Source organism: Talpa occidentalis, unplaced genomic scaffold (genome assembly GCF_014898055.3).
Source record: "Talpa occidentalis isolate TD23 unplaced genomic scaffold, MPIMG_talOcc4v2.1 talOcc4.12, whole genome shotgun sequence".
Taxonomy (NCBI): Eukaryota; Metazoa; Chordata; class Mammalia; order Eulipotyphla; family Talpidae; genus Talpa; species Talpa occidentalis.
This window is the reverse complement of record NW_023601212.1, coordinates 55,941,633-55,963,165: the sequence shown is the minus strand read 5'-3', so window position 1 is coordinate 55,963,165 and position 21,533 is coordinate 55,941,633.

The following is a 21,533-nucleotide window of genomic DNA, read 5'->3' as shown; positions in this document are numbered from 1 at the left end:
CCGACACTGAATGGATGTTATTTGAGGACCTGCGTTACTTTAAAGGCCGCTTTAAAGACCCTTCCAGGCCACACACTCTCATGGTCTCCATTCCCTATGCCTCAGCTTTAATAAAGAGGTCCCTGTGAGAGACCTTGAGTTCAAGCACATGATTCCCAAAGAGGAGAGACTTAGAAAAAGGGGGGTCCAGTAAGAAAAGCACCTGTTCAATATTATGGAACAAAGTAGCAATTAAGCTGAACTAGAGACTAGAATTCACCGGGTCTAAGTGATCTTTCTGAGAACCGCATATTCAAATTAACTTAAAATATATTGAACAATGTGTGGGTATTTGTTTTATGTAGGATTTGTTAATCACATAAGGTGAATATTAAAAAAAAGCGGTGCAGAAATGAATCACTCCATTTATTGAATTTAACTAGGAAAACTCATTTGAATAATAATTTGACTGTACATGAAAAAATTACTCTACTTTGCCTCTTTTTTGGATGAGATTCAGGAGTAATAATCAATAGTCCCCACTCCTGTTTCCAGATACAATCAACCATGAATTTAACAGTTGCTCTGTTATTATAATTTGGCTATTTTATTTCTATTTTAATCAGAGCAGATTACTTTTGATCAAACTAGCATCTCTAGACATAATCTCACTTTATGACCTTTTTCAAATGGTTCCCTCTGTTCATTTTATATTTGTGAAAAGCTAATTTATCTTGACCATTATTATGCTAATTATATAAGTACAAGTTGAGGATGTCAGACACTTTCTCTTATCAGAGCTCTTGAAAGTGCAACACAGAAGAGAAAATAAAATGGAGCAGATGTGTAATTAGTGAGATTAAGAAATCCTTTCCCAGGTATCAAAAATGTATTTTAAGAATAGAAATTTTGATCTTTTTATTAGGATGTCTATATCCTCTTTGGGGTCAAATTGACCCTTCAGCTTCATGGAGAAAGATCTCAGATGCATAAAGGGGCCAGGAAGATAAGATAAATGGACAAAACAGTCAGGGTTCAAGTGCTTATTCAGGGGCAGTGTGAGGACCTTAGCGGTCTAGTCCCAGAGGCAGAGCCTGCCCATGTAAAGGAAACCGCCTGCCCCAGCACTATGATAACATAGGGAAATGATGCCCAACGTGGCCAGAATCCAGAAATGTGAACTTAAATGAAGTATCCTGATTTTTAAGTGTCTCTAATTTTTTTTTTTAATACTGAACTGGATCAAATAAAATCGATTCAGGGGTAAGATCAAATAGGCTGCCATTTTGTAACCCTCTCACGTTTCCCCACCCCCATCCATTCAAAGATCTTTTCAGGAGCAATAGGCCTAGAAATGGCCTATAGATTAGCTGGAGCATACATCAGGTAGCAGGAAGAGGTAAACAATCTGTCTTTTTTGTCAACATCTTCAGAGTTGAAGATTTCTGTGGGTCCATCTGGAATTTTAAGGATCTGTCCTTTGACCTCACCAACCACTGCTCCCCAAATCTAAAGCAGCCCACACTGAAGAGATAGCCACCCCATTTCTTGACATTATTAGACACAGATGTACCAGGAAGTGTGGACAACACAAGCCCACCACACCTCAACCCACCACTAACCCTGACTGGCACCCCACCCTCATGCTAAGGCCACTGGGGAGCCAGTTCACAGAGCACAAAAGGCAAGTAACCCTCTGCTTTCTCCTTTCTCTGAATGTGAGGGCCCTTGATATGAGGGGGAAAGTAACTAAAAAGAAAAGACATTCATGCATTGGGGTTGGTTTCTGCTGTAACTAGAAGCAAACAGATATCCCTGAAAGAGATATTTTATTTTATTATTATTATTTTTTAAGATTTATTTTTTTTATTTATGCATACAAGAACTGGGGTGCAGGCCAGAGGTTTGTGGGGTGAGAGGATTCACCAGAGACAGAGTAGGGAGCAGAACAAGCAGATCTACCGAAATACACTTCTGAGGGGAGCAGCAGGCAAGACAGGAGAGGTCTGCTGCGCCATGTGGGTAGCTCCCTGGCCAGGGATCAAACTCATGTTGCAGTGGTTGCTGGGTAGCTTGATAGCACCAACTTTAACCCCTGCGCCACCAGGGAGGCCCATGCAGAGCTATTTTAGTGTGGAGATTTAGTATTATCAAGGTTTTCTTGAGGGTAATACCAGTATTTGAGGCCTGAGTATAGGTCCCCTGCCTGTCTTTGCCCTTTTTATGCCAGTTACTGTCATGTCTCCCAAGAGTTGAGCTCCTCCTGCTGCTCTCTAGTTTGGGCCCTTAGCCTCATTGCTCATAGCTCAGCTCACAGCTCCACCCCTGCCTCATATCCAACAAAGACTCTTTCTCTGTCTCCATGTCTATCTTGGCCCCAGGCTCCCTGGACCCAGCCCTACCCTCTGGTCCCAGCTTCACCCAGGCTCACTCCCATCCCATCCTCTCTACCCGCAGTCCAGACTCTAATGGTGTGCTGCTGGGACTGTCCTGCCCCTCCCAGAGCCACTGCATGTCCCTCACCACAGTCCCTTCTGGTTTGATCTGAGTCCCTGAAACTCAGGTCACCAGCTCACTGAAAACTCAGAGATTAGATTGGATGAAGTATTAGTTACCTAAGAGGACATGACAAACTCACCTAGACCTCAGTGGCTTAAAACAACAAACTTTCATTATCTTACAGATTCTGTAGGTTTGGAATGCTGTGTAGCTAAATCCTCTGACTCAGGGCTCCCTAAGGCTGCAATTAAGGTGTCACCGGGGCTGCAATCATCTCAGGGTTCAGCGTGGCAAGGGCCTGCTTTCTAAACCACTCACGCAGTTGTTGGCAGGATTCAGTCACTCTCTGAATCCTAGAATAAGACTCAGTTGGAATAAGCACCTCAGTTACTCACTGGTTGCCAAGCTCTCCCCTCAGGGCAGCTCACAGCATGGCCACTGGCTCTTCAGCACTAAGAAGAGAGGGAGTGTGAGTCTTTGTGAACAGTCACTTTTGCTGTGTTCTGTCCCTCAGAATTGACCCACAAAACTGAGTCCACACCCCAAGAAGAGGTGTACCCAGAGCAAGAATACCAAAAGGCAAGGCTCTTTGGGAGTTATTTAGAGGCTATTTACCACAGATTACCTCCCAGCCCCACCCCCAACACTCAAATTCTGGAAATCCTCCTCTGTCCTGAGAAGGAGGCATCATATTCTGTTTACAACTCCAACCAACAAGACCACCAACCTCCAACTGCCTGAATAGCTCTGACACATTCTTCACCTGGATTAACCCAACATGGAAAATGTATTCAAATAGGAAAATCATCTTAACCCAAAGAGTTAATGGGTGGAAATGTGACCATAGGGTAGCAAGAATTATGGAATTTTCCCTGTTGGCCCACGTTACCAGGCATTGGTCATCTTTCACACAAGGTTCTTGCCCACAAATAAAACCTAGAGGAGATAAGAGTCAAGTATACAATGCAACTTTCATGTTTCCCTGAAGGTATGTTTTTCCACACACCCTTCTAGCTGAAGATAAGGACCAGCTGATGCCAGCACTGGGAACAAAGGCATTCTTGAAGACAGACAGACAGACAGATACACACACACACACACACACACACACACACACACACACACACGACAATATTATAGAATTTTACCTCAATGTCCCTTCTCTGAGGTAGTTTCTTTGGAAATGAGACTTTCACTGTCTGATTTTCCTGCCACAAGGAAATAAATTCTAGTCCTTTGTGTACACCTTGGCTATGTCTTTTATCAGCCCAGGTACCCACCAAGAGAATGAACCCATTGAGTTCTGTTACAGGAAGATGTGGTGTTTACTCTATTTTGTGGCATCTATGATTCAAGGACTCTGCTGGTATACCAAATCTTTCTGAGTAGACAGGGAAATTATGTCTTTCTTAAGAGAAAATGAACATACTGGCGCCAACCTATCCAGACAACCCAGGTTGATTTGAGGAAAGCCCTGCAATGCCAGCGAAGTGTCACAGTGAAAGGCCACTCCCATACTCATTTTCTCTCATTTGCTGTGCCAAATAATGGACATCTATGGGTTTCCCTAAGAGCGTGTGAGGTTATTTGTGTTTCCCCAGAGCATTGTGGAATGATGTGACTTTCTTATGACATCTAAAATCAGTGTATGTTAGACTTTGGCCTGTCTCAAATCTGGAGAATCATCTCGGTCTCCAAATCCTAGATTGTTGAATTAAATGAAATAATCCCCCATCCTCCTCAGCCCACCACCCGCATGTCACAGAGTTGCAGAAAATAGAAACTGATGTTGTCTCTGTCCATAACACAAGAACTCTCTAAAGCAGTCATGAGTTCTTTACTCAAAATCTGTTTAATCACTCAGAAGCCCATATCCCCTTTTGTTAACAGCCCACTATAAAATTGAGATCTTTCAAAACTTGCAAACTGACTATAGATCTGAGTCATACGGCAGTAAGGGGTCAAAATAGGGAGAGAAAAGCACAGGGGACTGTGGTGATGGATCACGGGTGCTGTGGTGGTGGGAGAACTACACAGATGACACCAGAGGAGAGAGATCAAATACTATCCAAAAACTAACAAAGATGTAAGAAAATATTTCTTTTTTAAAAAGTTGGGTCTTGGCCCTTCATGTTTTAATGACTCAGAGAGCTCTTCTGGCCTGTGAAGCTGTCCTATCAGTATATGTATATACTAACCAGTTTGGAATCTCTGGCAAAATTGAGCTTCATTTGCCTCTCCTGGATGAAATGGCTGCGCTCCATTTCCTACTAGTTTCTAACTTGGAGATCCTGAGTAATGCATTTTGATTTTATGATTTCATGGTTTAAACTGATCATTAAAATTTTTCTTTTTGTTGTACTTAAGCTAAGACATAAGATACTGTGATTTATAGCTATCAAGGCTTTTTCAGGTATTCTCATTGATTCTGGTTTATCAAAAATCTGATAAAAAGAGGAATTTACTTCTTTAGCAGGAGATAGCAAGCAGCATAGTAACAAAGCACCTGGACTTTGGCATCATATAACTGGACTACAATCTCAGATCTACCTGCTTAACTAGCTCTCAGAATTCCTGACACTTACTTTATCTCACCATGATGCTTAAAGTGTTCTCATCTGTAAAATGGGATTACAGATGCCTATCTCACAGAATTGTTTCAAGGATTATACTTCTTGCATGCATCCATAGAAAATGTTTGTCACAAGGGCCTCCCTGGTGGCACAGGCGATTGAGCGCTGTACTGTGAAGCTGTCCACAGCCTCTGCAGTGCGGGTTCTATTCCAGCTGGCCAGGGAGAAACCCACAGGGCGCAGCAGACTTCTCCTGTTGTGCCCACTGCTCCCCTCAGCAGTGTTTTTCAGTAGACCCGCCTGTTCTGTTCTCTACCCTGTCTCCTGTGAATCCTCTCACCCACCGCATCTCTGGCCTGTACCCCAGTTCTTGTATAAATAAATATTTTTTTTAAAAAAAGAAAGTGTTTGTCACAATACATGGAACTAGTTATTCAGTAAATGCCGGTTTCCTTTAACATTTATGGAGAAACAAAGGGAGATCTCAAGAGTGTCCTCAAATGTTCAGGCAAATAGGAGAGAGAAGGGAATGGAATCCTGAGTTAGAGCATCAGCTTTCATTGTAGTCATTTCATGCGTCCCTTTAGTAAGTCATCACCAAAATATCCTGCTTTCACAATTTAGGAAACTTTATAATGTCTTAAAAGAGGCTTTCTGCCTGTGCTGTTCCTGTGTCCTCACATAAAGACAGGCTTGCTCTTAATTTGTCAAGGGAAAGGAGCGCTCTGGGTAATAAACGCAGAAACACCAGTGTGCCTTCTTTCTGGAGCTGTGTTGTTTGAGTTTGTGTTTTAGACTCAGCATCTGAATGGGATGGAAAGTGAGCACATAAAAAGGTGGATGATAGGTTCTCTGTGGGCTGCCTCAACCCCCCACAACTGATAGCTCCCCTAGATGATCCATGAAGTCAACTGAATATTTGGAAATTCTTCTCCTCTCCTAGCAAGTAGCCTGAGGTTGGCTCAAGCTGCCAGAAGCAGCTTTGAAGTGAAAGGACCACCTGGGCATGCAGTACACCCTGAAACCTGCAGTCAGGGAAGGGGCAAAGGGAGGCTGTCATGAGCCCAAGCAGGGGCTGGGAGGGAAGCTCAGAAGTTGGTGAGATACCCAGCTCCAGGACCGGGGGTCTATATTTGGGGGTACCCTGGTCCATTTTATTAGAGGTGAGGAGAGACAGATAACACTAACCCAGTGTTTCTTCTTGGTCACTGGAAAGGATTCTAAAGGCCTTTTCATTCTTTTTTTTTTTTTTTTTTTTAAAAAAAGAGGTTTATCTATTTATCTATCTTGCATTCAAGGCTGGGGTACAGGCCAGAGATGCGGGGGGTGAAAGGATTCACCAGAGACAGAATAGGGAACAGAGCAGGCAGACTGACTGAAATATACTGCTGAGGGGAGCAGCGGGAGAGACAGGAGAGGTCTGCCTCACCATGTGGGTTCCTCCCTGGCAGGCTGGGGATTGAACTTGTGCTCCCGAGGCTGCAGATTGCTTCATAGTGCGATGCTTAACCCCTTGCGCCACCAGGGTAAAAGCAAGTAGATAAATGTCAACACTGCAACAAATTAAGTAAAACAAAGACATGAGGTATAAATGTGCAGGAGGGCTTGACTGGCCTCCAAATCCCAGATGCCTCCAACTCCCTTCTACCAAAGTCCTCACTTCTGGGACTCACCTCTACCTGCAGTTTTCTTCTCTGCTGGGGCACTCTCTGCTCTCCCTTGTAGAGGGATTCCTACTTTCTTCCTCCTTTACCTCTTAAAATCCATCCTGCCTTAACTAGGGAACAGCCAAACTTATGAAGGAGAACACACTGAGCGAAGGGACCTTTCATGAAGCTGACACAGCCTGGCCTAGGCAAAGGCACCTCTGGGCAGACACTGGGGAACAATGCAGCTTCTTGGGCAATTTCTTTTCCCCAATTTACACTAATGCAGGAGACCCAGCCCCCCACCCCCAAATCTTCCTTTTCTTAACTGTTGCTCCATTGACATCCTATCTTCCTCCTCCTTTTAATGCCTCCCACCTCCCTCTCACCATCTCCCTAGTCATCACCCAGGAGTTATGGAGACAGCTGCAGCCAGAGAAAGGGGATTCCTTACGCCAATGAAGAACATAAACCCAAAAGATAGATCAAGATTTTTAATCTCACTACTAAATATCTGCTGGTATTACCTGGGATTGTGGTGGTATTTTATAGAAAGAGTATTCCTAGATAAATGTCACCTAAATTGTTATTCCAGGATGTATAATATTCCCAAAGATTCATTTTTCGGTTCGTGAGCTTTATACCTTCCCACTTTGAATTTCCTCAGCCCTCTTGTCTATGAATTAATCTACAGACAAAAGCACAAGGAGGGGAGAATCCCACAAGATGGAAACTTTTTTTTTTAAAGATTTATTTATTTATGTATTTATTTATACAAGCACTGGGTACAGTCAGAAGCACGGGAGGGTGAGAGAATTCACCAGAGCCAGAGTGGAGAGCAGAACAGGCAGAGTGACGAAGTACACTGCTGAGGGGAGCAGCGGGCGGCAGGAGAGGTCTGAGCGCCATGTGGGATCCTCCTCCGGTGGCCGGGGAGTAGCCGGGGATCGAACCAGCGCTGCAGAGGCTGTGGGCATCTTCACAATCCAGTGCTCAACCACTGCACCACCAGGGAGGCCCACAAGATGGAAACTTGATGAAATATTTTGTCATTTACTATTCCTTCCCTCTCAGTCGTCTCTCCAACCATTTATCTGTTTTAAGGTTTGCTATATATAAACACACACACTTTTTGTTTTAATGAAGTATCATTGTTTTACATACTTGTTAATATTTTGACATTACAGGATCTCTCCCCTCAGGTGTGGCCACCGTAGCACTCCCACCACCAAAGACGCACAGTCCTCCACTAAAGGGGAACTAAGCCCACTGTGCTATCTCCCCTTTTCAATCCCCCCCTCTCCTACGGCCTCTGGATGCCTCAGATATATGCAGTCAGCTTTCAAGGGCTGCTTTTAATGTCTGTCTTTGACCCTTTGTTTGGTTTCTCTAAGTAATGCCATTCGGTATTTGTCTTTCTCCTTCTGGCTTATTTCTCTTAATGTCATGCCTTCCAGCGCCATCCGTGTTGCTGCAAATGAATGTATCTTTTTTGATCACTGAATAGTGTTCCATGGTGTATATATACTACATCCCCTTGATCCACTCATCTGTTTTGGGGCATTTGGCTTGTTTCCATATCTTGGCTATTGTAGATAGTCCTGCAATAAACATAGGAATGCATAGGAGTACTGATTTCCTTTCATATTAGTGTTTTTCTGTCCTGTGGGTAGATACCTAGGAGTGGAATTGTTGGGTTAGATGGAAGATCCATTTTTAGTCTTTTGAGGAATCTCTGTACTGCTGTCCACAGGGGCACATGCACTTTATTTTTTACATGAAGGAATGCACTAAAAGATTCTGCTCCTCTGCTTCCACCTACCTCCATGGAACTTTCTCCAAATCCCTTGTTTGGTGGAGTTGGCAACAGAGCTCTAATCTGCAGGCAGGTTGAACCATCCTAGGGCATCAGAACCACACCCAGAAAACATTTACATAGGGCTTTTCTGAGCACAACACAGCCCACAGCAAGTTTTCAGTTTCCAGACCTAATTCTGACTCGTCCGATACAAACCACCTCCTCACCCATCTTTAAGGGTGTCATTTCTACAAGTGAACTTTCTTGGAAAAAGCACCCTTTCCTCAGACTCCTTTCCAACATAGGCCTCCCTGCCTTTTCCCTCCACTTGGCAATGAGAGGCATTTTCTGCCCTTTTGGAGCATGCTGGCATGACACGCGGCTCCTAGGGGAATTCTTCAAAGAAACAGATTCTTGCTTGATCCCCGACCTACTCACACAAACAGAGCCCACGGCAGGAAGGCCCAGGGCTCACGGGGTGAGCCTCCGCAGCCTTACCACCCACCAAGCACAGCTGCTCTGCTAATTTTAGAACTCTCTGAGAAGCCACCTGACTTCAAGGCTTTGGAGACACACATCACACCCTATCTCAGGAGGTGATCTGGGGTGGGGCCCACTCCTTGCTTTTAACACCCATAATACTCTGTGAGCTAGAGAAGTGACTTTTGGAGAGGTACTCTTCATAATTGATAAAACATACAAAACAACCCTCAGTCAGCTATTAAACTGCAAATTATTTCCACTGGGTCTAGCCTGGAAACATTAGACTCGTCTCTGCAGCCACCCTATCTCTACCTGCGTGTGCAGGCTCCTCCTCTCAGCCCACAGGTCCAAAGCAGATAGCTGCAGCAGCTCCTGGACCTTTCCTTCTGTCTGCTGAGGGGAGCAGTATTTATAGGTAGCATTTCCCATTACTCAACCTTAAACCCTCGAGTCAGCCCTGACCACTTTCCCTTCCTGTCCAGTCTTAAAACTATTTAGCAGCTAACTAGGGGTTCATAAACTTCTCTCCATCCCCATGACCTTTATCCTATATCAGGTACTCTTCAACTCTTACCTGCCATCACGGCCTGCAGTCTCCCTGACTTCCTTCTCACACTCTTTAAATCCAGTAAGATACCAGGTCTATAGCTCAAAATCTTTCAAGGTTTCCCATTAGTTTCTCCATCTTACCTGCACACTAGAACCCCCGGGAATATATTACACAATTTCAACATCCAGCTTCCAGTACCAGAGATTCTGATTTAATTGGATTGGATGGAAGATGCCTTCTACACACACACACACACACACACACACACACACATATATATAAATTACCTAGGATACTCTGATGTGCAACCAGAATTGAGAACTACTGAGGATCAGGATAAAGTTCAAGTTTTTTCATGTGGCAATCAAAACTCTCCCTAACTGGGCTCCACTCACCATCCCAACCCATCTCTCGCCTGGCCTCCCCAGGCCTCTGAGCTCCATCAATACTGAAGTGCCTGTGGTTCCTATCACTCACCATTACTCATGCTGCGCCCATATTTTCAAATGCCCTCCCATTATCTTTTACAGGAACCCATTCCTGTCTGCCACCTCAGCACTTTCCCTTATGGAGCTTCTGCTGCTCCATAAAATCTTGAATGTGCCTCTATGACTGAACATCCGCCACATTATTGTGTGGTGATTTATGTGTCTGTCTTCCTTTAGCAAAAGGGAGAGACTTACATATATATGGGCACTTCATGGAGCCCAAAGCTGCTGGGAGCACACTCCAAAGCACTGGGACCCTGGACTGGGACACTGGGACCAAGGCATTTCTTCCCCATCACTCTCTCTCTGGGACTACGTGGCCTCTGGTCTCTCTTAATTATTTTTTGATCTTCTCGACATCAAATTCTCTGCATGTCTGGATGAGCCCAAGTGGCCTCTCTACAACGGCAGGTTCAACTCATGAGGATCCATGCTCTCTCCTGCAGCTGCACTAAAAGCCAGCATCCTAAATGCCAGTTCTAAAGTCCCAGGAGAGAGAATCTTTTCAGACCAGGGGTTAACCATGTCCCAGTCAGTTACAGCCAAATGGGGTACTATACAGGAAGAGAAGCCTTGAAAAATTAGAGATGAATCATGGGGTCTGAATCCCCCCCTAAGAAAAAGAACAAGTATGCTTCAGGAGTCAAGGGATTCTTGAGTCATATGAAAAATGGGTACTGTGTTAGCCCAGAGAAAGAAACCATTATTTCAATCTTGCATGTCAGGGAACTCTTCTCAGGAAAGTTGACACTGGATCTGGGTTTTGAAAAAAAAAAAAAAGGAGGTTTTTTCCAGACACAATGGAAAATAAAGGATGTTCTAAGTAAAGGGAATAGAAATATGCTATAGATATTCCCCATTCTTTGAAAGTTCTTGTTACTTCTCTCTGCTTTTATGCAAGACCTACATTACTGTTTTCACTAACTAAAAGAAATACAAAGAGTATTTTTGCTCTTATGAAAAAATATGAAAAGCAAAATAGTATCAGCATTTGTTTTGCAGCAGCTATCATAGAGGTAGTGCGTACCCCAAACAGCCAGAGTGGCCCACCCTAGCTATTGCCCCTGGAACCACACTTAGCATCTCAGTATCAACAAAGATGATGTTGAAGGAGCTTTGGCATCCCAAGGTCAAGACGAATGCAAAGCTGATGTACTTCAAGAGGAAAGGCTATAAATGGAAACTAAAAGTAATAGCTAATGGCATGGAAGCAGTCATCAGGACTGACTGTGAACTGACTGTGAAGCACTTGTGTGAGGTTTTTCTCTATGATCGACAGTGCTACAATAATTGCATCAAAACACGTCTCTAATTTTGAAATGGTACATAGGTCTAGGGCAGGTTTGCCTGAAGTTTTGAGTGCTTACAAAGAATTATGATTGAAAAATGCATGAGGCTAAGCTCTGAAGCATACTGTCATATGTCAGGTCTTCTACATCAGCCATAGCAGCCACAGCAGACAGCAAACTTTGATGTTTGACATCAAAGCAGGTGGACAATGAAGAACATGTAGACATTAGTGACCTGCCTGCTTGATGGATTCAGAAGATGAGGGGAGGATAATAGATGTTACTCTGCCTCTCCTCTATGCCCTGGTCTCCCAAGCTCTGATGACTCATCCTGACACACCATCTTTACTACCTCTTAGCCTTCCATTGTGCTGGCTTCCTGATTCTGGCAAGTGAAGCTACACTGTACATATACTATTCCTAGTTTTTATACAGGCTGTGTATTTATCAAAACAATCCTACTTTAAATATATGTTAGTGTTATTTTAGACTTTATGTGTTGCTTAGTATAATATGGTAGGTTGTTTGGGGGAGTCTGGGAACACGCCAAAAAAATTCCACAGAAATGAATGGCAATTGCTTCCTCACTTTATGCTATTTTGACTTATGAAAAGAAACACTTTACTTTCAGATATTAAAGGAAACCTACACCTGGAAAGGCTTTTCTGTGTGAAAGTGCAGGAAAATGGGACTGAAAGGATATCAAGATATTGAGATCAGCAGATGAGGCTGGAAATGTGGGTTTGGTCCACACTGTGAGAGTCTTTCCATGCCAGACTGAGTTTGGTCTTTACTGGAGGAAGTGGATTCCTTTTAAAGGATCTCAGTCACCCAGGTAGAGAGAAGGAAAGGGAGCAGACCCAGGGACCAGCACTGATGGTCGGCACGTAGGGTCATGAGTGAATTCTCACCAGGCTTTACAATTGGCAAAGCACATTGCCTCTTATACCTCCCCTAATACTCACAATGGCATCATAATGCAGATAGGACTGCCTTTTATTTTACTCATATTCCTGAAGAGGAAAGTGAGACTTGAAATGTAGGTGCTGAAATTCTGAGGTCTGTTCTCAGTCCATTGCACCAGGCACAACACCATGCAAAGATCAAACTAAAACTGCCTTGAGTAATGATTTAGAAAAAGAGAATGACTAATTCAGGAACAATATTTTCATTATTGATTAATGATATGGAAAATTTCTCATGATATGATACTGAGTGGTAGAGAAAAGTTTGACCTTAACACGACATGAACATTGTGGTACTAATGACTTTATTTTATTTATTTATTTATTTATAAAGATGTATAAGTACAAGAAGTGGCCTACAGGACAGAGGTGTGGGGAGTGAGAGGATTCACCGAGACAGAGTATGGAACAGAACAGGCAGACTGACTGAAATACACTGCTGAGGGGAGTAGGGGAGTAGCAGGTGAGACAGGAGAAGTCTGCTGCGCCATGTGGGTAGCTCCCTGGCAGGGAGCTCATGTTGCAGAGGCTGTGGATAGCCTCATAGTGCTGTGCTCAACCCCTTGCGCCACCAGGGAGGCCCACTAATGATTTTAGAAGTACAAACATGCTTTGGAAAAACACCAAAAGGGAAAACATCATATTGGTTTTGGATGATTCCTATTTTTATCTGAGTATTTCTTATTTTTATCATTATATGCTATGTCTTCTAGCATGTCTATAATGAGATTATATTTCTTTTGAGTCAGAGCAATAATCGTTATCAAAATTATGAAGTCTATGGTAAAATATTCAAAGAGTATTCTTCCATATATATAGAAATGAATTCTACTTTCCAAAAACATAAATAGGGCATACTGAGCATACCATTCTCCATCTTGTTTTTTCATTTAACATGTTTGGATCACATTGTCATATCAGAACCTGTGGATCTACTGCATTCTTTAGCATGGAATTAGCATTCTTTTCCATGGAATTCCATGGAATTGATGTGTCCTAACTTATTTAACCAAACTTTTAGGTATATTTAAGCTGCTTCTCATTTTAAAAAATAAACTATAAGTACACTATATTTATATTCTTATATATTACACATATTTTATTGTATATGAACAATAACTACCCACTCATGGAATATCTGAGTAAAAGTACACTTGCATATACAATTTTTTTTTTAATAGAGGCATGTTTTTTAATTTATTTGTTTGTTTTGTTTATACATGCACTGGGTACAGTCAGAAGCGTGGGAGGGTGAGAGAATTCACCAGAGCCAGAGTGGGGAGCAGAGCAGGCAGAAGGACCGAAGTACACTGCTGAGGGGAGCAGCGGGCGGCAGGAGAGGTCTGCGCACCATGTGGGACCCTCCTCCAGTGGCCGGGGAGCAGCTTTGCAACCCAGCGCTCAACCGCTGCGCCACCGGGGAGGCCCTGCATATACAATTTTGATATACATTACCAAATAGCCCTCAACCTCACTTACTTTGAATAAACTTTGTTTCAGTCTGTGCCAACTTGATATGTAGGAAAAAGGATTCTTTTACTAAATACCTATAAAAAAATTTTTATCATTGACCAATACAGAGGGTAGGTTTCAGCAGTCCAAAATACATCAGGTAATCACACAATTCTTTCAAACAAGATTATGTAACTCAGGTTTGTAATATTTCCCCCGATATCCACTTACAAAAAACCTACTGTTTATTGTTGTCAGTGTATATCTAGAAATGAAAGTTCAACCTATTTATAGTAGGACATGAAAATTGTCTTATGACCGAAGACAAATTAGTACAAGTATGAAAATTAAAATTTTCATCCCTGTGACTAACTGACCCAAAAGAAACATGATGGTTATACACTCAGTTGAAAACAAGTACGATTGTCAAAAAAAGACATTCTTGGGGCCAGAGAGAGGACTGACCACAATCCACAGGCCAATCAAATGCAGGAGACAGCAGGAGGGGCCAAGATGTGGTCTGGGTAAAGCAGCTGAGCACCTTTCAAAGGCTGCAGGAGGCAGACCTCCAGGGAATAAACAGTCCCAAATAATTTGTACTTCCTTTATAAAGAAGCTCAGACATGAGGTTGGTTTGTTTGGGTTGTAGCTCTGAATTTATGAGTTTTGACCTGAATCTAGATATTCTTGCTTTGCCCCCATAACCCTTCAAGGTATAAGATTTAAGTCATCATGTTGATACATCATGTTGATAGGACAAATATGTAAACAAGTTCATCTATTCAATAGATGCCAAGAAATAATTCAAATCAACATTAATTCCTTTTGAAAACTTGTTTTTAACAGGGAGCGTTTCTATATTAATTTCTTTCTTACAGAAAACAAAACTGTGATCCAATATTGCATAAAATGAAGAATTCTTTCAAAGCAAAAACAAACTAGTGTGTCCTCTGTTGTCATCTCACTCAATAAAATATTCAAATGTTGACAAGAATGTTCTGAGAAGGGAAAAAAAACAAAGGGATCTATATAGGAAAGGAACAATTAAAGTATCTTTGGGAGATGATATTTACCTTTGGGAGTTGATATTATTATATGATGACCCTATAGTATATAGGTATCCCAAAGATACTTTATGAAGTATTTATAAATATTTGTAAAGTATTTATAAAACCCACGAGCTAAGAGGAGATAAAGAGTTATGAAGCATAAGATAAATCCACAAAATTGGTGTTATTCTTTATACTAGTAGTGCATAGAAAGAAGAGATTCCATTCTATAAGAGTAACAAAAACCATAAATTCTTGAGAATTAACTCGAGTTGGAATTTTAAAAAATCTTAGTCAAAGAAATGTAAAGAAATCTTAGCCAAAGAAATGTAAGATATCGTAGCCATAATAGGAAAAATAAAGAGAAGCAAAAACGGCAAAAATCTACCATACTTCTGGTTAAGAAGATAATACAGTGAAAATATATTGGGGAAGTGAAGGGAACACAGGCAGCATCATAGTAGAAAAAAGAAACATTATTTAAGCAAAATTGTAGAAAAAACAGGGAAATAGTTTTATACACACACACACACATACACAAAGCGCACACACACATATATCATACTTAGACTGAATAATTGAGAAACTATCTGGTGGTTTGCCTTTTTTTGTGGTTTTGGTTTTGTGTTTATGGATTTGTTTTTCCTGCTGTGGATTCATCAGCAAAGACTAAAGAGACTTTTCCCTTTACTCCTCTCAAAGAAGGCAGCCAGATTTTTAATACGTTTAATATGTTCTAAAGGCACACATTTTATGTTTTTGGACCAGTTGGAGTCTGTGGGAGCCATGGTTCCTAACAGGAGGGAGCCGAAAACAGGGGTGAGACTGGGACCATCTGGAATTGGGGAGAGACTTCATGCCAGGCAGAGAGTGGTTGGTTCTCTGATGGGATGTACTGGCACCTGAATGGGGAATGCTGTTTGGATACCATCAAGGCCAGACATCAATGTCCTGGACTTGGGAGCAGCTACCACACAGTCTGGCCTGGTGAGAAGGATATGAACCTGCCATTGGGAGGTTGCTGCAGGCTTGGGTAAGGAACACGATCTTCAGTGACCAAATGGATTAATGACAGTGGCGTCCCTCCCCATCCTTCTAGACTGAGGGAGCCCTGAGGGCCTGGCACTACCCAAGGGAGTGGCAACAGAGACGGAGGATCCCCTCCCCAAATAATTACCACTGGACTCAGAGAGGAGATTCCAGCAAGAAATATAAAGTGATATTTCTTGTACTTCAAGTGCAGCCTAACATGATGTTTCTGAAATTAATTGCCAACATAACATGTGTCTCATTGGCAGGTCTGGAGTTGGCTAATAGTTATAACTGAACCAAACTGTAGTTCATGATATCATGTTCTTAGTTCTGCAGCTTCGATTCCAGTAAAATATCAGAATGAAACTGGGACATCATGGATTGCTGACAAAGGGGAAGTAGGTATGAATAGGTTCACACCTATAGATTTTGATAAACCCAGATGGTTCAAAGAGCTTTTGAACAACAACCACAAACTAGTTTGAAAACCAGAAAATAAGCTAGTATATTTATCCAGTTGATACATATCTGGATATCTAAATAAACAAATAAATAAATAAATAATAAAAGAGAAGATTAGACAGCAATCATAAAAAAGTACACAGCCTGACAGCACTTAGATTACTTCCCAAATATCCTGGATTCATTCTAACTCAGGGTAGACTATAATTGACTATCAGCAAAATGTTTTATTTACAATATTATAAGCCCAGTAGTATAATCTGTATTTTTCTCCAAAAGCAAGAGTCCAGTTAATAAAGGCTTATGTAGTGTCTTATCAGAGGTTGCTGTTGGAAGAAATGCTGGGAAGCAGTCTAGCTTTCTTGACTCTTGTGAACCAGTGTTTACACTCTCACACCACAAGATGGCTGCCCAAGTAGAACTAACCCTATAGCCATGAAAGAAAAGCAAGCTAGCAGTGCCATTTGGGGCCCAACACATAACCTGGGACTCCTTAGTATTGTCATAAATCCCTAGCTGGCCAGGGTCAAAGCCCACAGTGTGGTCCCTGAGATTTTGAGGATTTGGGGGCAAAAAAAGTTTACATAGTATATTAATTAGGATTCTCCAGAGCTATAAAAAGAGGGAGAGAGATTCATTTTAAGGATTTGACTCACATGACTATGGAGGCTAAGAAATCAGCCACAGGAAAGCCAGCATGGTTCCAGTCCAAACCCAAAGCCCTGTAAACCAGGGAATCCAATGATGTAAATCTAAGTGCAAGAGGAGATAAACTTTTCAGCAGACACTATTAAGTAAACAGCAAAATTGCCTGTCAAAATTTCTCTACATTTTTGTTCTACTTGGGCCTCCAACGGTTTGGATATTGCCCACCCACATGGCAGAGAGCCAGCTATTTTACTCATTCTCCTATTCAAATGCCAATCTCTCCTGGAAACACCCTCATAGACACACCTAGAAATAATATATAGATATCTGGGCATCCTGTAGTCCACATAAAATTACCCATCACACATGTATATAGGGGTTCAGCTGGGATTACTCATCGGCCTTATACTTTGGTTCTGCAATTAATTGGCAATATCGACAGGCTTGGATTGGCTAATAATTATAACTGAACCAAACTGTAGTTTGTGATATCATATTTTTAGTTCCTCAGATATAATTCCAGTAAAATTTCAGAATGAAACTGGGACATCGTGGTTTGCTGACAAAGGAAAAGTAGCTATGAATAATTCTCATATGTCCTTGACTCAGGTTTGAGTCACATGGATTTTCATTCAACACCATTATCATTAACAGTAATTGAAAGTAGCTAGCATTCATTTAATTGAATGTCTGATCTCGTGGCTCATTATTGTAAAAACTTGATCATTCCTGCTCAGACCAATTAATTGAGTCCATCAGATCAAATCTAACTATACAAAAATATTAATTCTTTACTATACTTGTTATTTGAGCAAATTCAGCATGGTGATTAGACCAGCTTCCTTCTCCAAGTTATATGTTTTTGTTCCCTTTAGAGAGTGGCCCAAGAAGAGATTCCACATTTAGTTATTTGGGATGTTGTTACCACCCAGGAGCACTGAACTTGACACTGTAAGACCTCAATTCCAGTCCAGGTTACCCCTTTATTAGTGTATCACCTCCTGAAAGACCACTTGAGAACTGTGGGCGCTTCTTCATAAAATGGAAATAACACTGCTCCGACACTCTTCCCTGAGGTTTGTGGTGAGGCTCAAATGAGATGTTATACAAAAGCCTTTGTAAAGCTTTGAACCCTATGAACTGTAAGGTATTATTATTGGCACTCTCTAGGACTCAAAATGCCTAAACTGCACAGTACATTAAAAATCACACGACTTGCTGGTTTAATTTTAATTTTTTATATTTAATTTTTCTTTCTGATATAACACTAGTTTACAACACTGCATGTGTGATTTAAGAGAATAGGTCACACCTCCTCAGATGCATGTGACCACACCCACCACCAAAGCACCTGAAGTCCTCCACTATAATCCACTGGACCCTCCTCCGCCCACTCTGCTCTCACCCCTACTCTACCTCCCCGAGGAGCCTCAGTTCTGCAGTCATATTTCTAGGGTTGGTTTTGGGTTGTCAGTTCCTTTGTTTTGTTTCTCTATATTCCACACATTTGTGAAATCATCCAGTATTTGTCTTCCTCCTTCTGACATATTCTACTTAGCATAATTCCCCCAGTGACCTGCTACCATTTAATGCTCATTTCTAGGCTCTGTCCCCAGAGAATTTAGCAGAATCTGGGTGGAGCTCAGAGTTCTGCATTTTTATCACTCAATACCACCCTTCTCTTCCTGCCCTATGATTTGTGTTTGAATGGTCCAAGGATGACTCAGAGAAATGCTGATATAAGGGTAAAATAAAATATTTCAGAAGTGGTTTTTAAGAAGAATAAATTGGGTTTCTCTGGATTGGGATTAAGTATGACATATTTTATTGCTCTAAGTGATAAGCTTGAATTAGTTTATGAACTGATGGCCTGTTGGAAGGTATTACCCAAATGAATTTACTACAGAAAAGGAGAATTATTATTAGATTGTTTGTAGAGTTGGTTGAAAATCATGGGAAAGACTTATTGCCTCCCACCATACTTTACCCCCCTCTAATTGTATTGTAGTGAGCCTGGCAAGGGGACTACTGGGAAGGGGGTGGAGCTGAGTGGCTATTTGGAGGATACTTTAATAGAAAGCAGTACATGTGGGCTTGCTCTATTTTCTGTTGTGTAGTGGGCCTTCACACTGCCCCAGGGTGGGGGAGCCCCCAACCTCAGCAGCAGTAGGCCTCTGCCACACCCTACCACCTCCTATGGCTATAGCTCCACCTTCAATCAGTAACCAAACCTCCCCTCTCTACCCTGCTAGTTCTCCTTTTCCTTCTACGCTATTGTTTAAAATAATGTGGGGTTTTGTTGTTGTTGTTTTGCTGTACCAAAGCCCCCCCTTTTTTTGCATTTGGTGGGTGGTGGAACCCAGAACCAGTGAGAGAGGTTCTGACCCAACAGCAGTTTTTAGGCCAAGTAACAGTGTTTCCAGCTAGTGCTTCTGGCTTCACTCCTTCTCTGACATTTCTGTGGCAAATGAATGCCCTCCTTTTGGTTGTCTCTTTCCATTTTGGGGGGACGAGTGGAGTCCTGTTTTTAACAAGACTGTCTACTGAGCCAGTTGAACAAGCCACAGGCCAGATGGCTGAGTAAGAAACATAGCTTCAAGATTCTGGCAACCACTTGTGTATTCAAGGGGGGAAGTAATAGAGCCTTTGTCTCTCAGCAGTCACAGAATCAAATGATAGCTATGTTGACATTCAGAATAGATTGCAGGGCTAAGCCCAGGGTTAAATTATTAAGTCCCAGAAATTGACTTTGATCTTCTACCAACTATCTTTATTTCCTGATCATTCTTATTATTACTACCTCCTATCCTGGAGAGGCACTCACCTAAAATGGTCCTCCATTTTAATATCCCACCCTGGCCTCTCTGATTAGCCTGAATGTAGAAACTTCATTTTTATGACCACCTCTTAACTGTCAACTGACTCAGTGTCTCCCATGTTATAAGAGACAGGGAGGGGGATTCTAATTAACCTAACCAACACATTTGTTCTGAGGTTTGTTGTATCGTTCCTTCCTGGCTACCAGGGACTGTCCAAAAAGATGTTTTAATGTAGAAAATTTAAATTCCAGGAATTGTAGACCCCTCAGGTAACTTTGGAAGATCAATTTGAAGAGTGGGAAAATGGGAGTCAGCAAAAAAAATTCTCAAGTAGCTCCCCTCCCTAAGTATATCACCGCAGGATGGGGCAGGACTGACAACCCTGCACATTTCCAAGGAATTTATCAGGAGACTCCATAGATCCCTTGTTTGGATCTATCAGTAAAATGATTTCCTCCAGCCTACCAGCCTCTTTCTATTTCTTGAAATACAGGGATTACATATTTCATCAAAATCTTTTAGCAACCTCATGAGGAAGGTGTGATGTTACGCTCACACAGTGTGGGCCATTGGGTCTCCTCAAGGACAGCACAAATAGTGAAAGTCAAATTCATCAATACCGAGAACTGACTGAGCTAACCCTAAATTAGCACTTGAGTCCAAATTGAAAAGGAAAGAATACTTCACCTTCAGTGGTAGACACCGATTAGTTAAAGTCAATTAGTATAAGCCCAGCTCCCTTGTTGCAGTGATTGGTTCTGTCAGAACTAAGCCAATCAGTTCATGGCATTCCCCTGACTGCCTCTGACCTAATTCAGGACAATAAAAAGCAAGAAAATGTCAGTTTCCAGGAAATGAACTTTATTGCTTTTATGAAAGGACTTCTGGTGTGTGTGTGTGTGTGTGTGTGTGTGTGTGCTCTCTCATGCTGTCTTTCTCTTTTTCTCTCCCCGCCCCCTCAGAATTGATAATTGTTTTCCATCTTTTTGTTAATAGCCATCTTGCCCCATGGAAAGAGCCAGCCATAAGTATGAAACTGACACCAAAGGCAAAGCAAAGATCTGAAACCAAACTGATTCCTTGATACTATAATTAATCTGCTGGACTTACACCCTGTGAATATATGAGGGAAGATTAAGTTCAGTAACAAGTAACTGAAACATTCCACCCCACCCAAACTTTGGATAAACCAAATTAAAGGTTTATTTCTTTCTCAGGTTAAAAAAAAATAGTCCAGGTAGGTTGTCCATGGATAACATACCTTTCATCTGGTAGTTCTGCCATCTTAAAACATACATTATTGCCCCTTGGATCAAGATAGCTGCTTCAACTCCTGCCAGCACATCTGAGTCCAATCAACAAGAAGGGAACATCACTTCCTAGAAGATGCACATAGCACTTCTTTTTATATACCAGAACTTAGTTATATAGCCACAACTAGCTTCAGATGTGGCTGAGAAATGTCTTTATTATAGGGAACTGTATGTCAGGTCTGTCTAAAATTTGGGGGTTCTGCTCTGGGTAGATGGGGGAAATGGAGATTAGGGGATAACTAACATTCTCAATCATAATATGTCCTCACTTTTGTGTAAGAGTTTGATTTGGGTATTCTATTACTTGCAATCTAACACACTCTAGTTGATACATCCTCATAAGTCCTCCTCACCCCCACCTGCCATCTCCAGTCACCTACTGAAGGATATACGTAAGAAGCCCTTCACTGGAAACATCTTGAGATATTTCTTTGTTTTTTCTCCTCAGCTTTGGGACAGGAGCTGGCAAATAGAGGCACTTGATAAAT